The sequence below is a fragment of the Arvicola amphibius genome, chromosome 5, assembly GCF_903992535.2.
Source record: "Arvicola amphibius chromosome 5, mArvAmp1.2, whole genome shotgun sequence".
NCBI lineage: Eukaryota > Metazoa > Chordata > Mammalia > Rodentia > Cricetidae > Arvicola > Arvicola amphibius.
In genome coordinates, this window is record NC_052051.1 from 17,357,230 (window position 1) to 17,380,840 (window position 23,611).

A 23,611-nucleotide genomic window follows, 5' to 3' on the forward strand; every position below is an offset into this window, starting at 1 on the left:
ATTTATTAATTGTTGCTCTCAGTGTCTGTGCTACTGGGGTTATATTTAGGAAATGGTCTCCTGTACCAATGCATTCAAGTATACTTTCCACTTTCTCTTCTATGAGGTTCAGTGTGGTTGGTTTTATGTTGAGGTCTTTGATTCATTTGGACTTGAATTTTGTGCTTGGCAATAGATATGGGTCTATTTTCATTCTTCTACATGTTGACATCCAGTTGTGCCAGCACTATTTGTTGAAGATGCTTTCTTTTTTCCATTTTATAATTTTAACTTCTTTGTCAACAATCAGGTGTTCATAGGTGTGTGAGTTGATATCCAGGTCTTTGATTCAATTCCATTGGTCCTCCTGTCTGTTTTCATTACTGTAGCTCAATAGTAGAGTTTGAAGTCAAGGATGGTGATCCCTCCAGAAGTTTTATTGTACAGGATTGTTTTGGCTATCCTGGGTTTTTGTTTTTCCATATGAAGTTGAGTATTGTTCTTTCAAGGTCTGTAAAAAATTTTGCTGGGGTTTTAATGAGTATTTCATTGAATCTATAGATTGCTTTTGGTAAGATTGCCATTTTACTGTGTTAATCCTACCTATCCAAGAGCGTAGGAGATCTTTTCATTTTCTGATGTCTTCGATTTCTTTCTTCAATGATTTAAAGTTCTTGTACTACAGATCTTTCACTTGTTTGGCTAGAGTTACCCCAAGATATTTTATGTCATTTGTGGCTATTGTAAAGGATGTTTCTCTGATTTCTTTTTCAGCCTGTTTATCATCTGTATATAGGAGGGCTACTGATTTTTCTGAGTTAATCTTATATCCTGCCACATTACTAAAGGTGTTTATCAGTTGTAGAAGTTTGGGAATGTTGTATAATCATTTTCATTACATTTTAGGAAGTCTTTAATTTCTTTCCTGACCCAGTGGTGATTCAGTTGAGCATTGTTCAGTTTCCGTGAGTTTGTGGGCTTTCTGCAATTAGTGTTGTTGTTGAATTTTAACTTTAATTCATGATGATCTGATAAGATGGGTTATTCCAATATTTTTATATTTGTTAAGATTTGCTTTGTTACTGAGTATGTAGTTGATTTTGGAGCAGAATCCATGAGGACCTGAGAAAAAGGTATATATTCTTTTGTGTTTGTGTGAAATGTTCTATAGATGTGTGTTAAATCTGTTTGAGTCATAACATCTGTTAGGTCATTTACTTATCTGTTAAGTTTCTACCTGACAGACCTGTCCAGTGTTAAGAGTGGAGTGTTGAAATCTCCCACTATTAGTGTTTGAGGCTTGATGTGTGATTTAAACTTTAGTAATGTTTTTTCTACAAATGAGGGTACCCTTGTATTTGGGACATAGATGTTCAGAATTTAGACTTCATCTTGATGGGTTTTTCCTGTGATGAATATGAAATGACCTTCCTCTTTTTTGACTAATTTTAGTTTGAAGTCTATTTTGTTAGATATTAGGATAGCTACACCAGCTTGTTTCTTACATTCATTTGATTGGAAAATCTTTTCCCTACCCTTTACTCTGAAATAATTTCTGTCTTTGTAGTTGAGGTGTATTTTTTGTATGTAGCAGAAGGATAGATTGTTTTTGTATTCATTCTGTTAGCCCGTGTCTGTTTATAGGCGAATTGAGTCCATTAATTTTTTAAAGGGATATTAATGACCAGTGATTACTAGTTCTTGCTATTTTTGTTTTGGATTTTGTTATTGTTGGTGGTTTTGTGTGTGCAATTCTCTTCTTTGGGATTTGCTGGTGTGAGGTTATCTATTGCATGTGTTTGTGTGGGTGGTAGCTAACTTCCCTGGGTTGGAGTTTTCCTTCTAGTTCTTTCTGTGGGGCTGGATTTGTGGATGGGTATTGATTAAATCTGGTTTTGTCATGGAATATCTTGTTTTCTCCATCTATGTTGCTTGAAAGTTTTGCTGGGTATGGTAGTCTGGGCTGGCATCCAAGGTCTCTTAGTGTCTGCATAATGCCTGACCAGGCCCTTCTGGCTTTCATTGTTTCTATTGAGAAGTCAGGTGTGATTCTGATAGGTCTACCTTTATATGTTGCTTGACCTTTTTCCTTTGCAGCTCTTAATATTTTTTATTCTGTGTGTTTAGTGTTTTAATTATTATATGGTGAGCGGACTTTTTTTTGGTCCAGTTTATTTGGTGTTTTGTAAGCTTCTTGTATTTTCATAGGCATGTCCTTCTTTAGGTTGGGAAAGTTTTCTTCTATGATTTTGTTGAGTGTTTTTTATTGCCTCTGTTTCAGTTTTCAAGCCTTGAGCCATTTCTTTCGCCTGTTTGATTGCTTTTTCTTGATTTTCGTTACGGGATTTGTTGATTTTCTTTCTTTTTTATTTTTTATTTTTTATTGTCTTTTACTCTTTATGTTACTGAGTGTATTCTTACCCTGTCATCTACCCATTTGCTTAAGGGAATTTTTCATTTCCTCTTTAAGGGTCTCAGTCATCTTCATAAAGTTATTTTTAAGGTCATTTTCTTCTGCTTCATCTGCATTGGGATGTTCAGGTCTTGCTATTGTAGAACCACTAGTTTCTGGTGGGGCTGTATTGTTCTTTATGTTACTGAGTATATTCTTACCCTGTCATCTACCCATCCCTTCCTCCAATTGGAACAGGTGGAGCCTGTGTTTCGGGGGCTCCCTTTCCCTCCAGTTGGTGTAGTTGGGGGTAGTGACTTGGTTGATTGTTTCTTCAGGTGTAGACAGAGGAGAGCCTTCAGTGATTGTTCCTCTGGGTGGGTGCCATGGGCCCAAGGCTCAGATGGTCGTTCCTCCTGGTGTTGGGGGGGTTGAGGCTCCAGTGGTCAGATAATTTCTGGAGGTCACTGCTATCCTTGTGGCCTGCTGAACTGCTGCTCATGCTTCTCCCAGCAGTCTTCCATTCTGATTTTGAAACAAATGTGATTTTCCTTTCTTCATCTCCCCAGTTGCCCTGAGATACCACCCCAGTTATTTCCTTCTTTCATGTACCATGTGTCCTTTTGCCCCCCTCTCCCCGCCTTTCCTTACCACCTAATATTATTCCTTCTTGGTCTCCTTAGAGTTTCTAGACTTTATCCACATGTACACGTGTGTGTGTGTGTGTGTGTGTGTGTGTGTATACATACATTATAGGCTAGGATCTGCATATAGAGACAGCATGCATTTTTGTTTTTCTCAATTTGGGTTACCTCACTAATGTTGCAGGGAGGCCGCTTGTTCGTTCCTGGCTGCTCAGTCCTGAAATAACCATATAGAAACTGTATTAATTAAATCACTGCTTGGCTCATTAGCTTCTTATTGGCTAACTCTTATATTAATTTAAGCTATTTCTAGTCATCTGTATATTGCCACGTGGCAGTGACTTACCGGCAAAGATTTGGCAGCTCCATGGCGGCTCTCTCTCACCCTACCTTCTTGTCCCAGCATTCAGTTCCGTCTTCCCCGCCCACTTAAGTTCTGCCCTATCAACAGGCCAAGGCAGTTTCTTTATTCATTAATGGTAATCTCAGCACACAGAAGAGACTCCCACATCACACTAAATATTACACTTTTCAGATTTATCAATTTTCCTGCCAGTTTCATGCTCTCATTTTATTTTACAGATGAGTGGTAGTTTATTGTGTATATGTACCATATTCTTATTATTCATTTATCTTGTTGATGGGCATCAAGGGTGGTTCCATTTCCTTGCTGTTGTGAACACAGCAGCAATAAACATGGATGTACAAGGGTCTCTATGGCAGGTTATAGACTCCTTTGGGTATATGTTTAGGAGTGGTATAGCTGGATTATATTGTAGTTCTATTTTTGATTGTTTAAGAAACTGCTGATTTCCATACTGACTGTATTAATTTGCACCCCAGCAGCAGTGAATAAAGATTCCTTTTTCTATATACCCTCTCCAGCATTTGTCAGATTTCTTGATGATAACCATCTCAACTGGGTTGAGTAGATAAAGATATTCTTTAAAATAAAATGTTGAAGATGTTATCACTGAGATTGGCAAGGATTATTTTTGTAGGTTTTTACTCTGTCTTCTCTTTTAGAAACCTGGGCACCAGTGATTTAACTTTTGAACCCTGCATTTTTAGATACTGCAGTATACCACCCTTCTTTGTGCTGTAGGATCTTAGTGTCCACTGTTACATATGGAACATGAGCCCCGCCTTGATTAATGTTAAGTAAGTCCAGGCTTACCTCTTAACTAGATTCAGCCTGCCTAGTGTTGTGCTGCAAAACCTCCCCTTCTTTCTTTTTGTAATTTGTTACCCTTTTTTTTTGCTGCCTTCTGAAACCTTGCCTTTCCTAACATGATAAAGATATCCCCTTGCCATAATTGTGTATTCTTTAATCTCTAGTATTTTGGGAGTTTCAGAAGATCATGATGAACTTTATAGGTATGATAGCTGCTCTATGGTCAGAAACACTGTACTGAATGATGGTAAATGGTATGGAGTGTATAGCCGTAACCTTGGGTTTGAAGCTCTGCTATTTACTTTCTGTGTTTATTTAATCCCCCCTTTTTTTCCAGCAGGAATTTCTGGTGATATTCGTGAGGTTTTTTATGCTGGGTGGGAGGATCCTAGAACTTGTTCTCAAGGATTCATAGGGTAAAAAAAAAAAAACACAAGAGATATCCATAAACACTTGTATATAGATAATTGTTCTGTTACAGTATAACTTGTGGGAGTGCCAAAAAAAAAAAAAAAGAAGTTATGTGAGGAGATTGAGTGGGACTGGTTGGGCAAGCAGGGTTGAGTGTATGAAGACTGGTAGGGGGGTAGAAGTATTAGAGATATTGATTTGAGTCCTAGGGCACCTGCTGGAGTTGCTCAAGATCTGCTCTATGTCCCAAGACAATGAACCGGACCAGGGACATACAGTTAGGAATATAAATAACAGACAGTGAATTAAGAATGGGGAAATACAGGGCAATGATGGTGCACACCTTTAGTGCCAGCACTTGGGAGACCGAGGTAGGAGGATCTCTGAGTTTGAGGCCAGCCTAGTGTGCGGAAGGAGTTCCAGGATAGCCACTTCTATATAGAGAAACTTTGTCTCGAAAAACAGGCAAGCAAACAGACAAACAAAAAACCAAAATGAGGAAACACTCCTGAGAACAGGAGTAGTGTGCTAGTGAGCTGAGAGAAAAGCATGTTTAAAACAAAACACTTGGCCCTGAGCGTCATCATCCGTGATCATTCTCGAGATGGTCACATAGGGAATATCTGTATGCCTGGTGTGCAGACCTGGAGTCCAGCAGTAGACAAAGCAACAGTCTGCTCTTCAAGAGCTTATGTCCTAGTGATAGCTGAACACATAGAACTGTAAAATGAAGCATGTTAATGAGGGCAGAATAGATTCATTTTACTAAAAAAGCATAATGAATTTCTGAAAATTCTTTTTTAAACTTTGAAGGGTCCCACAGCATCCATGAGCACCTTTTCCTGGTGTGAGGCATAGTCAGGGTTTCCCATACTTACAGTTCTCTGTCCCTTGTTTTTCATCTCAAGGAAGGTATTTTCTTCTTTCTTTGAGATTTGAGAAAAATCTCAGTGTTTCCTTTCTGTATTTCCCTTTCTGAATCTACCTAAAAAGCAGCCTCTTTCATCAAGCACAGAGAAATATTTTGACTAGTTAACCAATTTAGGATTTCCATTGAACTGTCTGTCTTTTCTCATATTGCTACACACTTATTTAGTAAGTAATTTTTGAAATTTTTTGAGTTTCATCCATTTCTGAGCCCTGAGGACTTGAAGATAAATGTGCATGGTCTTTCTGTCCTTGTGGGATGTATGGTAAGTTAGAGGAAGCAGAAAGGTAAGCTGTTACAAGCACTATACTAAAAGCAGTGCTATGTTCAAGGTTTGATAGGAAAAGAGGGAGGAGTAGCTATCAATGTGGGGGCTTAACCTGGAGTTAGTTAAGGCTTTTGCAAGGTACTCTTAAATTGGATTTTTGAAGTTGAATTGAAGTTTGATCATCAGTACCCAGGATTAGTGCCTGTAAATTTGAAGAACCTCACACTTGGGAAAAAGCCTGTATCAAAAGTGCATGGTGAGCTGTGGCAGGAACATTGGTTGGGGATCTGTGGAGTGTATAGGTAGGAGGTGTAGGAAGTTGAGAATCTGAAAGAGCACAATGAGGACTTTTCATCTTATTAGTGGTGTTTTTCCATGCTTGGGTAGTAGAGGCTGGTTTAGAACAGTGGTGTTCAAATCTTGTGCACTTTAGGATCACTTGGAAGAGCTTTTAAAATGCAAGTGGCCAGGCTGCACAGAATCAAATCACACGGGTGGTGGAGGGACCCAGCTTTTAGATTTTTTTGTTACTACCTAGGCAATGCCAGTGTATACACCAGTTTCAGAATACTGATTTCCGGTGTCCTGCCAATAAATAATGAATCAGGATTGGCCTAGCCAGGAGCCACACAGGAGACAGAGCCAACGATTATTCTTTATTTTCCTGTGTGCTTGACTTCTCTAATAAAGTTGGAGCCTTCCTGGGTACAAAGTTCATTCTTTATAGAGATGAGTACATAGTAGGTTTTTAACAAAATTTCCTTTGTCAGGATGTTTCTGTTTCAAAGGTAGAACATTTTAATTTATTTCTTTCCTTTTTATTGTTAAGTAGGATTGCCTGTGGGGTGAGAATAGGTGGAAATGAAACTTTTCGGTCAGTTTTATTGTCTTGTACTTCTGGTTAAAGTTAAAATGTATCAGTTAACGGTGTACAGTGGCACAAACTTGTAATTTTAACGTGGAAGTGTCAGAAGTTCAAGGTTATTACAGCTGTAGTGCTGAGTGGTTGGGTTTTATCTGCCTTAGCTATGCATTAGCACAGATGGGAACGTCTTCCTTTAAGTTGTGGCATTTGTGTAAAACTTACAGTACTGATACTCTCTTTAAGATACAGGACCCAGATGAAGTATCCAACCTGTGGCAAATATAGTTTCCAAACAGCACCTCAGTCTAATTTAGCTCATACCTGGGGGTTTGCTTACAACTGTAGTATAGAGTTTGATTTGGTTTTTACATGTGAAATACTCTTTGCTAAATAAACTGTGATGTGAGTAGTATTTAAATAAAGCAATTTGGGTCAACTTGGTCTTCTCCATCCTAATGGAGAATTGGAGCATGTAGAATTAAAAACATGTTTATACTCAAAGGCATTTATGTATCCCCTTTTGTGCCTTGAAAAGATATAAAATATACAAAATAGTACCTGTAATGGCTGTTCTTGGTTGCCAGCTTGACTACATCTGGAATTAACTAAGTACCAAGTCTCTAGGTACACCTGTGAGGGATTTTTTTTTCTTGATCAAATAATTTGAAATGGGAAGACACATACTTTTAATCTGATTTTTGTTTTGTTTTTGTTTGCTTGTTTATTTGTTTTTGCTTTGTTTTTTTGAGAGTTTCTGTATAACAGTCCTAGCTGTCCTGGAACTAGCTCTTGTAGTTTCTTTTACCTGCTTACTCTTGCTCTGGCTAGCAAGTCCAATCAATCCTTCACTGGCCTTAGAGCCTACTTCTTTGGGATTTCAGTATATACTAAAGACTAGCTGAGACCTTCAGCCTTGTGAACTACTGGATTCTTGGACCTTCTGTTGGTAGACAGGCATTGTTGGACTAGCTGGACCACTCAGCCTGTAAACCATTCTAATCCTCTGTGTGTGTGTGTGTGTGTGTGTGTGTGTGTGTGTGTGTGTGTTTGTGTGTGTTTATCAGTCTATTCCTTTAGAGAACCCTGACTTAAGACACCCTTCATGTCTTCCTGAGAGAGGGAGATGCTTTGTTTTAACAATTATTTTCCAAATTAGGACAGAAGCTATTGAATTATCTGCATGCTTAGCTTTAAAAATGCAGTATTATCAGAATTTTAGGAAAAAAAATTTCATAGCTGACTGGAATGAGAAGCTTTCTACCTTTTTATGTGTCTGAGTGTGTTATCTCTATATATGTGTGTGCGTGCATGTATACACATGTGCACATGCATGCATATCTGGTACCTACAGAGGTCACAACAGGACATTGGATTCCCTGGAACTGAAGTTACTGATTGTGAGCAACCAAGTGGGTGCTGGGAACCGAACCCCTGTCCTTTGCAAGAAGAACAAATGCTCTTAATTGCTAGGTCATCTCTCCAGCTCAGTTTCTACCATTTTCTTGAGGATCACTGATTATCATGGCCTGATTTTTTTATATGTAGTTCATGAACTTTTAGTGTTTTTGTTTTTATTTTAAATTTAGGTCTCTTTTATCCCCCTTTAAATATTCCTTTGTATTACATCTTTTTGTACTTGTGAGACAATTTTTTTCTGGTTGTTTCTAGTCTTAATACGGTCTGTATTTTACTCCTAGCTTCTCTGTGATACAAACTTAATTCCAGCCCTACACTGAGCAGCTCCACCCTCCTGTCCTATAAGCACAACTGAACTCAGCATCTTTCCATGAGAACCAGAAACTGACTGGGCTGTTAGTCTTGCGAGCAAGTGAGATGATGGTGTTTGACCAGCAGAGGAACATTAGGATCCTGCCCTGTACCTGAAGACCTTGCTGTCCCTGATCCCCCACCCCCTGCCTACACACGTGCGTGCCTGTGGGTGCACATAAACACACATACACAGCACATAGACATACACACTATGAGGGGGAAAGCTCTAACAGCAGTGCCATTTCCACCTTGCGAACGTTAGGCTTTATGAAATAAAATTCTTTTAATGTTTCTGGAGAATTTTTTCCTCTTCATTTGCTTCCCCAAAGTACTTTTTAGACCATGTTTTTGGCATTAGTAACCTGAAAATTTAATGCCATATATATACTATATCTGTGTGTGCTTTTCCTTGGTACATACGGATGAGTTATTTTCACTTTCCATGAACTGGTATTTCCCTCCACAAAGTGCTGTTGCCCCAGTGAGAATGTCTGCTTAAACTTAAGTTGGACTCACATGACTGAACAGGCTGGAGAGTCTGCTGTCTTTCCCACTAAGAAGCTGTTCACATCTGGCCACTCAGGCTAGAGCTTGTAACCTTTTGCCTGCACTTACAGTAATCAATACACTGTTTTACCCATCATGTTTCTTTTAAAACTTTCTAGTATTGTAGAGCATGTGTCATGGCTCTCATGTAGAGGTTGGAAGACCGCCTTGGGCTGTGTTGGGTGAGACTGCTTGCTCGTTTACCAGCTGCCCAGACTCCCAAAATAATCACACAGAAATATGTATGTATTGTTAATTGCAATACTGTTTGGCCAATAGCTTAAGTGTATTTCTAGATAGCTCTTACATCTCAAATCAACCTATTGTATAAAGGCCGCTTGTTTATTTCCCGGCCGCCCAGCCCTGAAATAACCACACAGAAACTGTATTAAATCACTGCTTGGCCCATTAGCTCTAACTTCTTATCGTCTAACTCTTACATCTCAATTTAACCCACTTCCATTATTTTATATTTTATCATGAGGCTCGTGGCCTACCAGCAAGGTTCCAGCATGTCTGTCTCCTGTGGTGGCTCCATGGCTTCTCTCTAACCCTGTCTCCTTTCTCCCAGCATTCAGTTTAGTTTTCCTTGCCTAGCTGTGCTCTACACTATCACAGGTCCAAAACAGTTTCTTTATTAACCAGTGGTATTGACAACATACAGAGAGTAATCCCACATCATCAACCCATCTCTATTAATTTGTGTATCCCCACAAGGTTGTGGCCTACTGACAAGGTTCCAGAGTCTGTTTCCCTGACTCTCCCTACTCTCTCCTCTTCTGTTTGCTTGGAATTTCCACCTTGCCCTATTCTGCTAAGCCATTGGCCAAAACAGCTTTATTCATTGACCAATAAAAGCAACACATAGAAGGACTTCCCACACCGTAGCTGCTTCTCTCCTCCACCTTCCATGGGTTCTGGAAGTCAGACTCAGGTTGTCAGACTTGTGTGGCAAGAGTTCTAAATTCTAAGCATCTCTCTGCCCAGTGCAAAAGTTTACACTGTTTATTCCTCCTACTTGTGTGATGCATTCTCGTCTATATGCTCTCTAGCTTTGGAGATTAGTGTTTTTTTAATTTTTTTTTGGAGATTAGTCTTACTGAAATATGTTTTCTGCAGTGTAAAACCCTTTCAAAACTTACAGCTCGATTGTGCTTATGGGACAGGGTGGAACTGCTTGGTGTGTGTTTGGAATCAAGTTTGTATCACAGAGGAAACTGGGAGTGAAATACAGACAGAATTAATACTAGAAACAGCAAGAAAAATCTCTTTCACAAGTACAGAAATGTGTAATACAAAGGAATATTTAAAGGGGCATAAAAGAGACCTAATAATTAAAAAATAGGAACAAAACACTAAAGCTCATGAACTATATATAAAAAACAGGCAATGGTAATCAGTGATCATCAAGAAAATAGTAGAAATGCTGATTGTGGCTCATGCAGAAACCTGACAACCAGCAAGGATAATGTCAGGACATAGCTGCTCTACAGACCACCTGTTTCTGTCAGAAGGGAGGGAGGGCAGGATCCCTACCTTGAACTGCTGTGCTTACTATTGTTTCAGCTCACACCTTCAGTTTGAGTAAACTGGCAGCTTCACTCTGTGTGGTATGTAGAATGGAGACTCACGGCAAGGGAGAGCTGAGAAGAGCCTTTGTTTGTGTGTGCGCTTGAATGTGGAAGCCAGGGAGCAGTGTTGATTGTATGTGTTTATATGTGTGTGCATAGGTATGCATGCATATGTTTCCACATGCTGAATGTGGAGACCAGAGATCATGTTGTATATTTGCCTCAGTAACTCTACCTTATGTTTGAGACAGAGTCTCTTACTGAACCTGGCACTCACTGACTCAGCTAGAATGATTGGCCAGAATGCCCCAGGGGTCTTCATATTTCTGTTCCCTGGTGCTGGGATTATAGGCACATGCTGCCATACATGGGTATTGAGGATCCAAACTCAGGTCCTTTAGTGAGCTATCTCCCTAGCCCTATAGAGAATTTTTAAAAGACCCTTGTAAAGCTGTTGCAGTTAGCAGACACTAGAGCTAGCCTTACAGAAGGTGAAAGGGGACTTCTGCTCTATGATTTTGGTGATAGTGGCACACCCTTTCTTACCTAAAAGAAAACGAGGGGTCTTGGGGAATGGCAGCAAAGGGAGGAGATGATTGAGAGAGGAAAGTTTAATCTCACATTTGATATTGGAGCTTAAAATATTTAACTTCTCATTATTTAGCTAGTGTCATCTGTAAAAAGTGTTTGAGAGGGACCTCCTGGGCAGATATTTGGGTTAGTGTTTTGTTGCTGTGACAAAAATAGCTGACAGGAACCAGAGGAGGAATTTATTTTAGCTCACAGTTTGAGAGGTTGGGGATGTACAGGGACGCACCCCTAGTGACTAGCTTCCTCTCTACTGCCTCCCATCTTCCACCTTTCACCCCAGCTATTAATGTAATGCCATCATTTTGCATATCCACCAGGGGATTAATCCCGTTGTTATACCAGAGCCCTTGGGAGTCTCCTCTTGTCAGAAGACTCCTCACAGACACAACCAGAATGTGCTGCATCCATCACCCATCAAGCTTGCAATCAAGAATTGCCATCGCAAACTTGTGGAATAGGTTGATGAGAGAGGCCACTAGGAAAATGATACAGGGAAAATAAGAAATTTTCACATAAGAGAATGGAAGAAAAGTGGGTCCAGAGAAGAGGTGTCTGTTAAACACCTTCCCTAGAGTATGCCAGGAGGACTCAGATGTGCAGCAAGGAGGCCAGCAGTAGAAAGGCTCGGGCTAGGTCTCGCCCCAGTACTGGAAAGGCAGGCATAGAACCAGATAAAACCAAGGCATTTGTATCCCGTTCCAGAGCTATGAAATAAAGAGCAAACATTTTTTTTTAGATTGCTTGGGGGGAATACCAGCACTAATTATGTATTATTTTATTTAGTTCTCATTAATCTCACTGAGGTTACAGGCTGTTATTGCCTCAATTTTCTCAGTGAAGGGACTTAGGCACTAGGACGTTACATAGCTTGCTTTTGGCCGCAGGGTTACCACAAAAGCAGTAACCCTCACTAGTTCTTGCATTTTCTCAGAGTACCATACATAGATAAAACTTGGAATTGGAGCTTTGCAACTGGCTGCTGACTCCATGATGCCCTTTTCAGTATTCTCTTAAAATGATTGAGTTACATTCAAGCCAAAATGGAATCACTTCTGTTCCAAATCTTCTTTTTGACACAAACTGTGGGTATCCACCTGGCCTTGACGCCACCTAGGACAACCATTCAGTCCGTAAGTCTCTAGTAAAAGTTGTGTTCTGTACAACTGTAAATCTACTTATTTCCTCTGCTTTCAGTCTCATTGCCTGTTGAGACCTGTGCTTACACACTCTATAGGCCCAAGTTGTTCCAGGCACCTCCTTGAGGTGAGTGAGCTGTTGCTTCAGGGGTCATGTCTGCTTTGCCATACCTTTGGGACTGTAGCTTACCAGGCAGATTCTCTAATCACTGTTTAAGTCACTTAGTGGTCAGGATGTCACCTTGAAGTTCACTGTAAGAGCTGGTAGCTGCTACACTCAAAACAGCGTCTTAGAGAATCAAGTTTTTCACTACCTCTTCTTTAGTACAGACTGTGCTTATCTGCAAAATAATAGCACTTCTTTTGAGAATCTCCAGTTGGACATTTGAATGGTATGGCATGTCCATTGGTGTTTGTTTCAAGGCAGTTCTGCAGACACTTTCATGATCTGTGAGACTCCTGCCATGTGCTTGGTGCTAGGGTGACAAATGTCACAGGGGAAGTAGACAGGGCTGATATTCAGATTTCAGTGAGACCGTCAGTAGAAGAGTAAAAGGAACGTAGAGGAATACTGAGCGGGATTAAAAAGAATGTCCCCAAAGAGCTCACATCTCACTTGAGTTTTGGAGGATGGGTAGAAACTTAACAGGTATCCACGGAAAAATGAAATGAGAATTCCCAAAATCATAGACAGAGGCTTTCTTTTGGTATTATTGCTAGTATGTCTAGACCATTTTGTTGTTACTGGGTGTTTTGAGACAGTCTTCTTCCAAGGTCCCCAGGCTGATCTTTAATTCACTGGTCTACCTTCCATTTGCTGGGGTTATCAGTGGTTGTCAGTGTGCACCTCCATACTTGGCCTGGCTAGTGCTTATATTTGTTAAAGTTCCATACCGCCCCCTAGTGTTTTGAAATGCCATTAAGACTGGTCTTATGTCTCAGTAGTAGAGGGAAATACCTAGGTATTGTGTTTCTAACCAGTTTGGAGAAGGAAATGTTGCCCGTGCAGAACCTTCTGGCACAGTGTATCTGTGTGAAACAGGTTTCTTGCTTGTATGTTGTGTTGTGATATTCCCTAATGCTTAATTCTAGCCTGTCTTTGATTATATTGCTAGACTAGATTTTTCTCCTCTTACGTGAGACTATGTAAGTTATCCCAGAGTTTGTTATGTACTGAGGCTAAATTTTGTCTTTGTACCTTTTGTCCCTGGTCATCAAATTTGATAAATTTCTCAATCTTTTCAAATCTTATTACCACTGCCTTTTGTAAAGTCTGGATCTCCTGTCCATTGTTTTGTTCTAATGCCATCATTGAAGATTTTAAGATAGGAAATCTGTCCAGTAAAGATACATCCTTGGTTGTAATTTTTTTTCTTTTTTTTTTAAAATTGATTTTATTGGGCTCTACATTTTTCTCTGCTTCCCTCCTTGTCTCTCCCCTCCCCTTCAACCCTTTCTCCATGATCCCCATGCTTCCAATTTACTTAGGAGATCTTGTCTTTTTCTACTTCCCACATAGATTAGATCCATGTATGTCTCTAGTAGGGTTCCCATTGTCTAGATTTTCTGGGATTGTGATTTGTAGGCTGGTTTTCTTTGCTTTGTGTTTAAAAACCACTTATGAGTCTTGGATGTAATTTTTAATGTACATATAACCTTCCTAGAGAGACAGTCTATCCATCAATCTATCGTAACTGATTCTGATTAATACCCTGAATAGCATGAATTTTTTCAGACAATGTCTCAGTACTCTCTGTCATTGACTGGGTTTTGTCCGTCAAATTGGTCATATCCTTCTCCAGAGTGCTGATTTTTCCTTTTAGTTGGTCATTGTAGTAGGAGCGGCGGCTCCGGCCACCGGCTAGCTTTACTCCAGAATAATTACACAGAAACTGTATTCTTTTAAACACTTCCTGGCCCATTAGTTTCAGCCTCTTACTAGCTAATTCTCACATCTTGCTTTAACCCATATTTAGTAATGTGTGTAGTACCACAAGGTGGTGTCTTACTGGGAAAGATTCAGCATGTCTGACCTGGTAGCTGGCTCCATGGCGTCTGTCTCAGAGAGGAGAGGCATGGCGTCAGACTAACTTCCCTTCTTCCCAGCATTCTGTTCTGTCTACTCCACCTATCTAAACCCTGCCCTATCAAAAAGCCAAGGCAGTTTCTTTATTAACCAATGAGAGTCCTCCATCAGGTCATTATTAGTCTGTAAAGACTGTATCATTTTTAAAAGTGCCTCATTCTTGGCCCTATTATCAAACCATGTTTTTAAGGAGAAAATATGAAGGACAAAGCTAATCCCCAGAACCAAGTAGAGGGATGTAAAAGGGAAATCATATTAAGTCTTGCATACTATCATCCATGGTATAAGTAAAAGAAAACCTGTTGAACTCTTGTATTGTTATCTGTCATCTTGCCCTTTTAAATTATAAATTTGACCTTATAAATCTCAACTATAACGAGTGGAGTATGTACAATAACCGTTATGAGCAAGTACGTGTTGTGGCACAGTTGTAGCCACATAGCTGACTTGAATTGGTTATAGCATCAGATACTGAAAATTATGCTCAAATTGAAAGCAGTTACTCAGCAGTGCAAGGACAGGGGAGACACCCGGGGAAGCCTGTGCCCAGCCTGAGCTTCTGCAGTGTTCAGGGAAAGCTGCACCCACAAGCCAGCCATGCAGTCCGCCAGTGGCGCAGGTGACCTGGAAAGTGGCTACTTAGGACCATCAAGTGAGGAATCCTACCCAAATGCACCATGTGGAGCCTGGTGGTGGCTGCCTGGAGCTGCAGGGGACCTGAGCCCCACATTGGGCATCAGCTGTTGAATTATTGTGGGTTGGGAAATACCAGGCTAATTATAAGATAGACCAAATATATTTTTCATTATTATAAGAGGCAAACTCACGAAACAGGAATGAGAAGTCCAAGCTCAGCTATATAGCACGGGGACCACAGAGAGAGAGAGCGTGCACGCGCGCGCGAACCCTGGGCCGCCTGGTGTTTTTCTCCGGGTACCCAAAAGGTCACTCCCTAACTTGGTCCCACCTCTTATTAAAGTTCATTGGCTGACAGAGATTCCTTATCACACACCATTTTAATTAGAAGGGGTTTTGTGTGTGTGTGTGTGTGTGTGTGTGTGTGTGTGTTTTGTTGTTTGTTTTGTTGTTGTTTAAATTGATAATGTACATATAGTTTGTATCCTACATTTTCAGGTGAGAAAGATAGCTGAGGGTCCATAGATAGTGTCATGTCAGGAAGTAGGAGTTAGTTCAGGGTATTTAACCATTGCAGTTTAGTTTGATTGTTTTGATTTAAGGAATACGAGTTAAATCTGGCTAGCTTTGAAAAGTGGTGTGGGGTGAAATAGTAGATCACGTTCTTCTTATTCTCTTGGTGTTGTTTCCTACATCTAATTGTGTTCCGTGATTTTGTACTTGGTCATTTGATTTACGTGACTCAGTGCTATATTGTTGGATAGGATAAGGCAGAGATGTGTGGTGTGTTTGCCCAATCGGTTTGTTCATCGGTGTCTTGGTAGTTACAATGGAAAGACAGTAGCTACAGCCCCTTCAGCTTGGATCTCATTGTGAGACCACAGAGCGCAGACTGGCAGAGCAGCTTTCAGCAGCACTAACCTCACTCAGTTGAAAGAACCTAAGTGAATGTCAAGTTTTTATTTGTAGACCACTGAAATGTGGTTGTTTTCCAGCATTATTATGGTACTAGGTGATTAATACCATCATTCTGTGGAATCCAGGAGAGATCCAAGGCTTTGGTAAGCAGATTTTCTTAGATGACTTTAGCATTTGACATTTGCAAAGATTCCTGTGATTTGCTCCACCCTCCTTTTCTCACGCACTGACTACCTCATTCTACCTATGTTCTTGTCTATATGTTTAACTTACTTATCCATGCTGCACACAGGCCGTGCATAGTTTCTCCAGGCCTAAGTCAGCATTATCACATCTCTCCTTCCAACTCCTACTGTTTGATGTTTTGTTCTCTCTGTACAGTCTGTTTCAAGTATGAGAGAATGTTTTGCCCAACAGGTACCTTTCTCTCTAGTAATGTCCTGTTCTTGTTGTTCGCATGTTTAGGCATTGTCCACTGTGAATGGCTTATTTTATTCAACTAGATATAGCAAGAGGTATGCTGGAAGAAGAGAGATGTCTTTAGATGTTTTGAGTGCCTACAAGTGGTTCCCACACTACTAGAGGGCAGGAGGATGGAGATGTCTCGATAATACAGTCTTTTCTACATTGTTCAGTAAGTCCTAGACACTGGGTACTAAAACTTGTCAGGTCCCAGGCGGAGCACTTTTTTTTTAGCATTGCATTCACATGCTTTTAATTTTCAGGGGCTGCATTCCATTGTTGTTTCCTTCTTCAGAATCCCAGCCTTTTAGCAAGAAGTGCCAGCCTCTTTCATAGGAAAGTCTGAGAGAAGAGACCTCTTCAAAAAGAAAACCTGACTCATCCTTAATGTTCTGTATTTGTTCCCAAAACAAAGAATTGAGGGGAAAAAAAAAACAAGTTAGCTTATTGTGACAGTTTATAGATGAATCTGGACAGCTTAAAATTTGCTGATAACAATTTTAAGGCTATGATTAGAATTATGTAAGTAAGTATTTATTTAGGTATATTTTGGGTACAGTAGTAAGTGGTACTTTAAAAACATTTACAGAGTCTTCCTTCTTAGTATATATAGTAAGTTATTAATGGTTTTACTTTTTCAATTTTATTCTTAAAACTTCTATTGGTAATTATGGTAACATTGTTATGGAAGGCACATGCTCATGTTATAGTGTGAATTCTGAGCCATACTTCCTGTATTTACATCCTAGCTTAGGTTAGGTACGGGAATTAGTCAAGGTTCTTTAAAGGAACAGAAATGAATCAGTTTATTAGAATGGCTCGCAAGGTGTGGACCAGGTAGTCCAGTGGCTGTCTCCTGACAGAAAGGCCAAGGAACTGGTAGTTGTACCTACTGGAAGTCTCAGCAGTCCCAGTCTGGTGCTGGAGTCTGGATATAACACCAGAGAAGGAATGCTTCAGTAGCAGATAGATGAAATTGCCGTGCTGCCATCTAAAGGTGTAGCCCAAATTTAGGATGAGTCTTTCTACCATATATGATCAAGAAAATCCCTCACAGGCTTGCCTAACTGCTTGGATCTTAATTGATTACAGATGTAGTCAACTTGACAACCAAAATGAACCATCACAGCTACTTGTTTGGGGTGTGTGTGTGTGTGTATGAGGATGCACGTGCGTGCACCTTGAACTCCTGATCCTCCTGCCTCTGACACCTTGGTGTTGGAATTAGATATGTGTGCCACCTCACTTAGCTATCTTTGATGCAGGGGGTGCTTGATCTTCCAGTCCTTCTGTTCTTTGGTTCTCATTGAACTTATAATAGCTCATATCTTGTGCGATTATTATGAACAGTAAAGTTTGCTGCCTTCTGGCATCTTAACTGTTAACAGTGAATGTTAGAAAGGCAAATCCAACTTGAGATTCTTAGAAGCTAAGTTTTTTAAGTAGAAGGGCTTTTAATAACCAAGCACCATCTAAATCTTAGTGTGGATAAATATAGCTACTTCTGTATTAATTAAGGAAGTAACACCATTGCTTAGAATATTATAGGCAGAGAGGGAACTGAGCTAATTAATTCTACCTTGCTGGTGGTAATGTTTCTTTCTGTTTTCTGGGGTAGAATAATCTGTCCTGTCCCCAAAAGACTTAAGATCTCAAACAACAACCACAAAACAGATACCCAAGAGAAGCTGATACCCAGATGACTTTTCCTACAATCAATATATATTAATGTACAGTTTATTTACCACTATATGTTGACACACACATATATAATATATATAGTGGTAATTCTTTTTTTCAAGCATCACATGTTGTTTGATTTTTTTTATAGGCGCTCCTTTTACCATCACTATCCAAATTGTGTTCAAGTTACAAACAGCAGAGAAGAGCCACAAATAGTGGAGGATAGATTGATATTCTAATACTTGGCAGACAGAAGTCTTACAAGGTGAAGTATTTTGGATTCATTATTTTTCCCTTGCCTGATGAGAGATTCCTTGGTGTCTGGATTATTGAAATAATCTGTATCTTATTACTGGTTAAAGCATTTGAGTAGTGCCCTATAATATAAGTACAGCAGACTACTATTGTGAACTTTTGAAAGAAAAATAGGTGATATATCTGACCTGCAAGTTTGTGATACAGTCAGTTAATGCTCCAACTCCATCAGCACCTAGGATGAGGACATGCTAAATAGCCTCTGCTAAATGGAGAGCAGGGAACATTGAGCAGCACTTGGCTTACGTTTGCTTTTTAAAAAACGATAGTGATATTTTTACTGTACAAAGTGATTCCTTCAACTTGTACAGTAATATTTATTTATATGAATATTGGAAAAACTTGAACAGCACAAAGATGAACTTCTAAAATCTTGGAAATAAACTTACATATGTTTAAAACTAGCATGTCTTAGTTCAGTTTCCTTGGATAACTTCTCTGCATAGAGGTTGGGAGAGATTGGTTTTGTTAAGACTTTTGGCTTCCACCTAGGTGGCTGCATTCTTCTCTTGGCACAGGCTAGAATTCTCTGTTCACAAAGAAACTCACCTAGAGCCTCTTTTCTTGTTGATTTACATACCCAGGCTCTCTGCAGTTTTGTATGCCTCTTGGGTGGTAGCCAAATTTAGGGTTTTAAACTCTTGTCCTTTCTTTAGTCCTTAAGAATATTTTAAATTTAAGAAAAAATTTAAACGACACAGAAGTAGAATAATACAATGGATCTTTTGTTTTTGTTTTTGTTTTTGCTTTTTCGAGACAGGGTTTCTCTGCAGCTTTAGAGCCTGTCCTGGAGCTAGCTCTTGCAGACCAGGCTGGTCTCGAACTCACAGAGATCCGCCTGCCTCTGCCTCCCGAGTGCTGGGATTAAAGGTGTGCGCCACCACCGCCCGGCAATACAATGGATCTTGCCATTTATTTTTGTCTGTCCCACTATAGGTTCCATATATTGGAATGATAGGTTCCATCAACCTATCATTTCATTTATTAATTGTTTAGTGTGCACATCTTCCAGATGTGGTTTTTATAGAAAACTATACTGTCATACCCTACAAAAATTAACCTTAATCTCTTACTAAAACTGAATCTTGTTTTTCTTAAATTTTTGTCAGAGATGGCATTTTACAGCTACTTTTTTGAGTTAAAATAAGGTTCATAGAAAGCATTTGGTTGATTGGCACATCTTCAGTTTTCTTGTTTGTTTTTAAGTCAATGATAGCCTCCCCTTTTAGAGGTTAATGTAATTTATTTATTGTGCACACTGGCTGCTTCTCCCCAGATTGTGGATTTTGCTTGTGTATCAGCATTGCCAGGGCATAAATTTCATTTTCACCCTGGTATTACACCATGTTACTCTTTCCCACATTACTGATAAGCTGGAAGATTTGAAGATGGGATTATTTTTATAGTTATTAATTATTTTTTAAAATTCAAAGGTGGAAGGGCTATGAGAACCCTGGCAGACTGCTTGAGTCTGTACTCTAGCCTCTGAACCCTGTTTATCTTTATAAAATAGTTGCTCTGCCCACAGCCACAGAGGAAGATCTTAGGACACGTCTTTGTAGCAGAAGGTCTACAGATAGTATCTTTATTATTTTTAATTATGTGTGTCTGGGAGTATGTGAACAAGAGTACAAATGCCCACAGAAGCCAGAGGTCTTGGACGCCCAGTTCTGGAGTTACAAGTGGCTGTGAGCCCTCTGGAAGAATAATAGTACATGCCCTTAATCAAAAGCCTGTCTCCAGCCCAGTGGATAGTGTCTTGTTACTTTTTGTTTTAATTTTTCAAGACAGAATCCCTGTGAGTAGCCACAGCAGCCTGGAACTCAGCTTTGTAGCAAATGTTGCTTCAGTTTTACAAGTGCTGGGGTTCTATAATGTGCTACCATCCTGAGCTGTCCGTAGCTAGTATCTTAATAGCTACAGACATAGCACATGTATATGTGATCATGTATAGTGAGTTTTCTTGTCAGATTGACTATTTTTGGATTACCAGCCCCCAAATAATGACATGGAGATTTAAAGTTAATTATGAAAGTTTGTTCTTAGCTTTAGGCTTTCCCCAGCTAGCTCTTACAACTTAAATTAACCTGTCTCTGTTACTCTATATTCTGTCACGTGGTTCCATTAAACCTGTCTCTATTAATCTGATTCTGTCGCATGGCTCCATTACCTCTGCTCTGTACCATATATCCAACTTCTTCAGAGTCTCACTGTTGTCCATGCCTCTCTTTCCAGAATTCTCTCTCCCTGTAAGTCCCACCTATTCTCTCCTGCCTAGTTATCAGCCATTCAGCTCTTTATTAAACCAGTCATAATGACACATCTTCACAGTGTAAATAAATATGCCACAACAGGCATGTGGGTCATGATGTGTGTATGGGGGGAGGACAACTGTGGATGTCTTTTCTTCTATTATGTGGGTAACAGGGATCTGTCTTAAGTCAGCAGGCTTGGCTGGAAGTGCTCCTGCCCACTGGGACATCTTGCTGGCTCTGACGTAGTGGTTGTTTGATTTGTTTTGATCTATGAGTTTTGTTGTCAAAGTACTTTTCTCATATTTTAACCAAATTAAGTAATCTTTTTCCCTTCTTTTGTTAGCTGTAATTCTGTTTTTCCTTTATTGCTATGAAATGTTAATTTGGGTATGAATAGTGAGTAATTTGGGTAGATGTATCCTATTGCAGAATAGTTAGTGCCTTTTAAAACTTTATGGTTTGTTTGAATTGTGCTTGCTTTGTATTGATTTGATAGAAGGTTAAGCTGTATGAATAAGAAAATTGCTAGATCACCCAAAATCTGAACTGTCACATTAATCTCTTGATTTGAATAGATGGTAGTCATTGACAGGGATACAAACGACAGAAAAAGATGAGGAAGCCTCCTCAGGTCTGATGGTGAAGGGGATGGGCTTGTGTACTGTTCACACAGTGTGTTTGCATGGTGACACAGGAGAGGCTTTGTAGGGTTGATTCTGTAGCTTTGCTGTGTGGGGGTAGGCTTAAAAATATATTTCCTAATTGTACTTAGACTATTATTTTGGTATATTTGATTTATTTTATTTAAGCTAACTTTTCTTCAATATGGAGAATGTTGTTAAGTACTTGACATGTTTTGCTAAAGATGTATTTACTTTCGACAGAAGTGGATTTCTTGAGTCATCCTCCAGCTTCTGTTCAGTCTTTGTAAACCTTGAAACAATCCATTTAGTTTTCTTTCTCTCTATCCATTATTTACCTGCCTGTCTACCTATGAGCCAGTTATCAGTCAAAGCTTTCTTACTTACCCAGAGAGAACTTAGTTAAATAGGGACTATGTTGCTGTTTCTGTGGAGGATTTATTTACAGAGGTTAAATATATATATATATATATATACACACACACACACACATACAGGATTGAGGCTATAGAATTAGAGGGCTTGGAAGAGTGTGGACTCTTCAAGAAAGAAACCTGGGAGGAGTCAGAGAACATAACCTAGAACTAAGTTTTGAAGGCTAAGATACCTTATAAGGAAGGGTGTTGAAAGAGTTTTCCAGGGAGAGATGTCCTGAGCAGGACCTTAGTGACCAGGGCAAGGTGTTAGGACCTGAAGGTAGATGTTCACTATTACTGGATTATGCTGGATAATGATGCCAGATCAATAGACATGCACTAAAGGACACATTGCTTATACAGGACTCTGCTCTACATTTAAGGGAACAGTACCTACCAAAGAGCTAACATCTGATTTTTGTTAGCACAGTGATTCTAAACCTGTAGGTCGCAACTCCTTTGAGGGGTCAAATGACCCTTTCACAGGGGTTGCATATCAGATATTTAAATATATTACAATTCATAACAGTAGCAAAATTACAGCTGTGAAGAAGCAGTGAAAAAGATTTATGGCTGGGGTCATCCCAACATGAGGAACTGTATTAAAGGGTGCAGTCCTTAGGAAGGTGAGAGCCATGTGTCAGCATTTCAGGAAGAAGTACTCTCAGTAGTAGTAATAAAATGGTGGGGTGAGGGCAGAGACAACATCCAATGTAGAAAGACCCTTTGGAGGCTATTTCAGGCAGAAGATGATGCCAAAGGGGGAATAAACCAAAAGTATGCTGGGGAGGAACCAAAGGGTTCAGGTATTAGGAAAAAATTTCAGTAAAGGGAAAGAATTGAAAAAGAGTTTTGGGCCAAGAGGCAGTTTGCTAAACACTGCCCTCCAACAGGGGCAGGAGCACAGACTTGTGCAGAGATGGCCCTTTCAAGATTAGTTTTCAGGACTCGAGGGATGCCCGTGTGATACCTGATTGGAACTGGCTGAGGTTAGGTTGGGTGCATCTACATAAAGATCAGAAGCATGGCTTGGATTACTGTACAGTGATACTTGTGTAGAGAAGTTTGGGAGTCTAATAGAAAATTTAGGAGACTTTGTGGTGTTGAGTGGACTAAGCCTTGGACATAGTGACATTTGAGAGGAGGAGCCTATAAAGAAGCTGAGCATGGAAGCCAGTAATCAGATCTGGAAGAAAATCTCCTTCAAGAAACCAGTGCGAGCCAGACAAAATCCCAGCAAGAAGGGGAAGTGGCAGAACGCCAATCCTAACCAAGAAGCTGTTTGCAGTTGATAGCTGCTAAGAGAGGAAAGGTCAGCCTTCTCTAATGGAGTGACTGGTTATGTCAGCAGCGCTTGTGGATCTCATGTCCACAAGAGATCGGCCAGTCTCCTCTCCTCCCCTCCTCTCTTCCTCTTCCCTCCTTTTTCCTTCTTTTTTCGTTTTTTTCTTGAGAGAGAGAAAATACGAAGTTGGAGGAGGGCAAAGAATATGATCAAAATATACTGTAATAAAAGCTTTGTAATATTTTTAAAAACTAATTTTTTAATGTACGGAATTGTATAAAATGTTTCCAAACACCCCATCTTTATCCTAGTTTTTCTAATTATTTACATTTCCCATTAATGTGATACATTGTTACAAATGATGGATGAACATTCATATAGTAAATCCATAGTTTATAGTGTACATTCTTGGTGTTGGACAGTCTATTTAAAAAAGGGGGGGCTGGGCGGTGGTGGCACACACCTTTAATCCCGGCACTTGGGAGGCGGAGGCAGACGGATCTCTGTGAGTTCGAGGCCAGCCTGGTCTACAAGAGCTAGTTCCAGGACAGGCTCCAAAGCCACAGAGAAACTCTGTCTCAAAAAACCAAAAAAAAAAAAAAAAAAAAAAAAAAAAAAAAAAAAAAAGAAAAGGAAAAC

At 39.7% G+C, this 23,611-nt stretch overlaps 1 protein-coding gene across 4 annotated transcripts in view; it reads left to right on the forward strand.

Annotated features, from left to right (window-relative positions):
- Chd6 (chromodomain helicase DNA binding protein 6) overlaps window positions 1-23,611 on the forward strand; it is a 178,089-nt gene that overhangs the window by 12,436 nt on the left and 142,042 nt on the right. Inside the window, exon 1 of one of the 4 annotated variants that reach the window (XM_038332119.1) lies at window positions 18,301-18,325. The exons of the other annotated variants lie outside the window; for them this stretch is intronic. The gene's annotated coding sequence lies outside the window, so the exon portion shown is untranslated. Of the gene's footprint in view, window positions 1-18,300; window positions 18,326-23,611 lie in introns of those variants that run through there. 4 annotated transcript variants of the gene reach the window in all.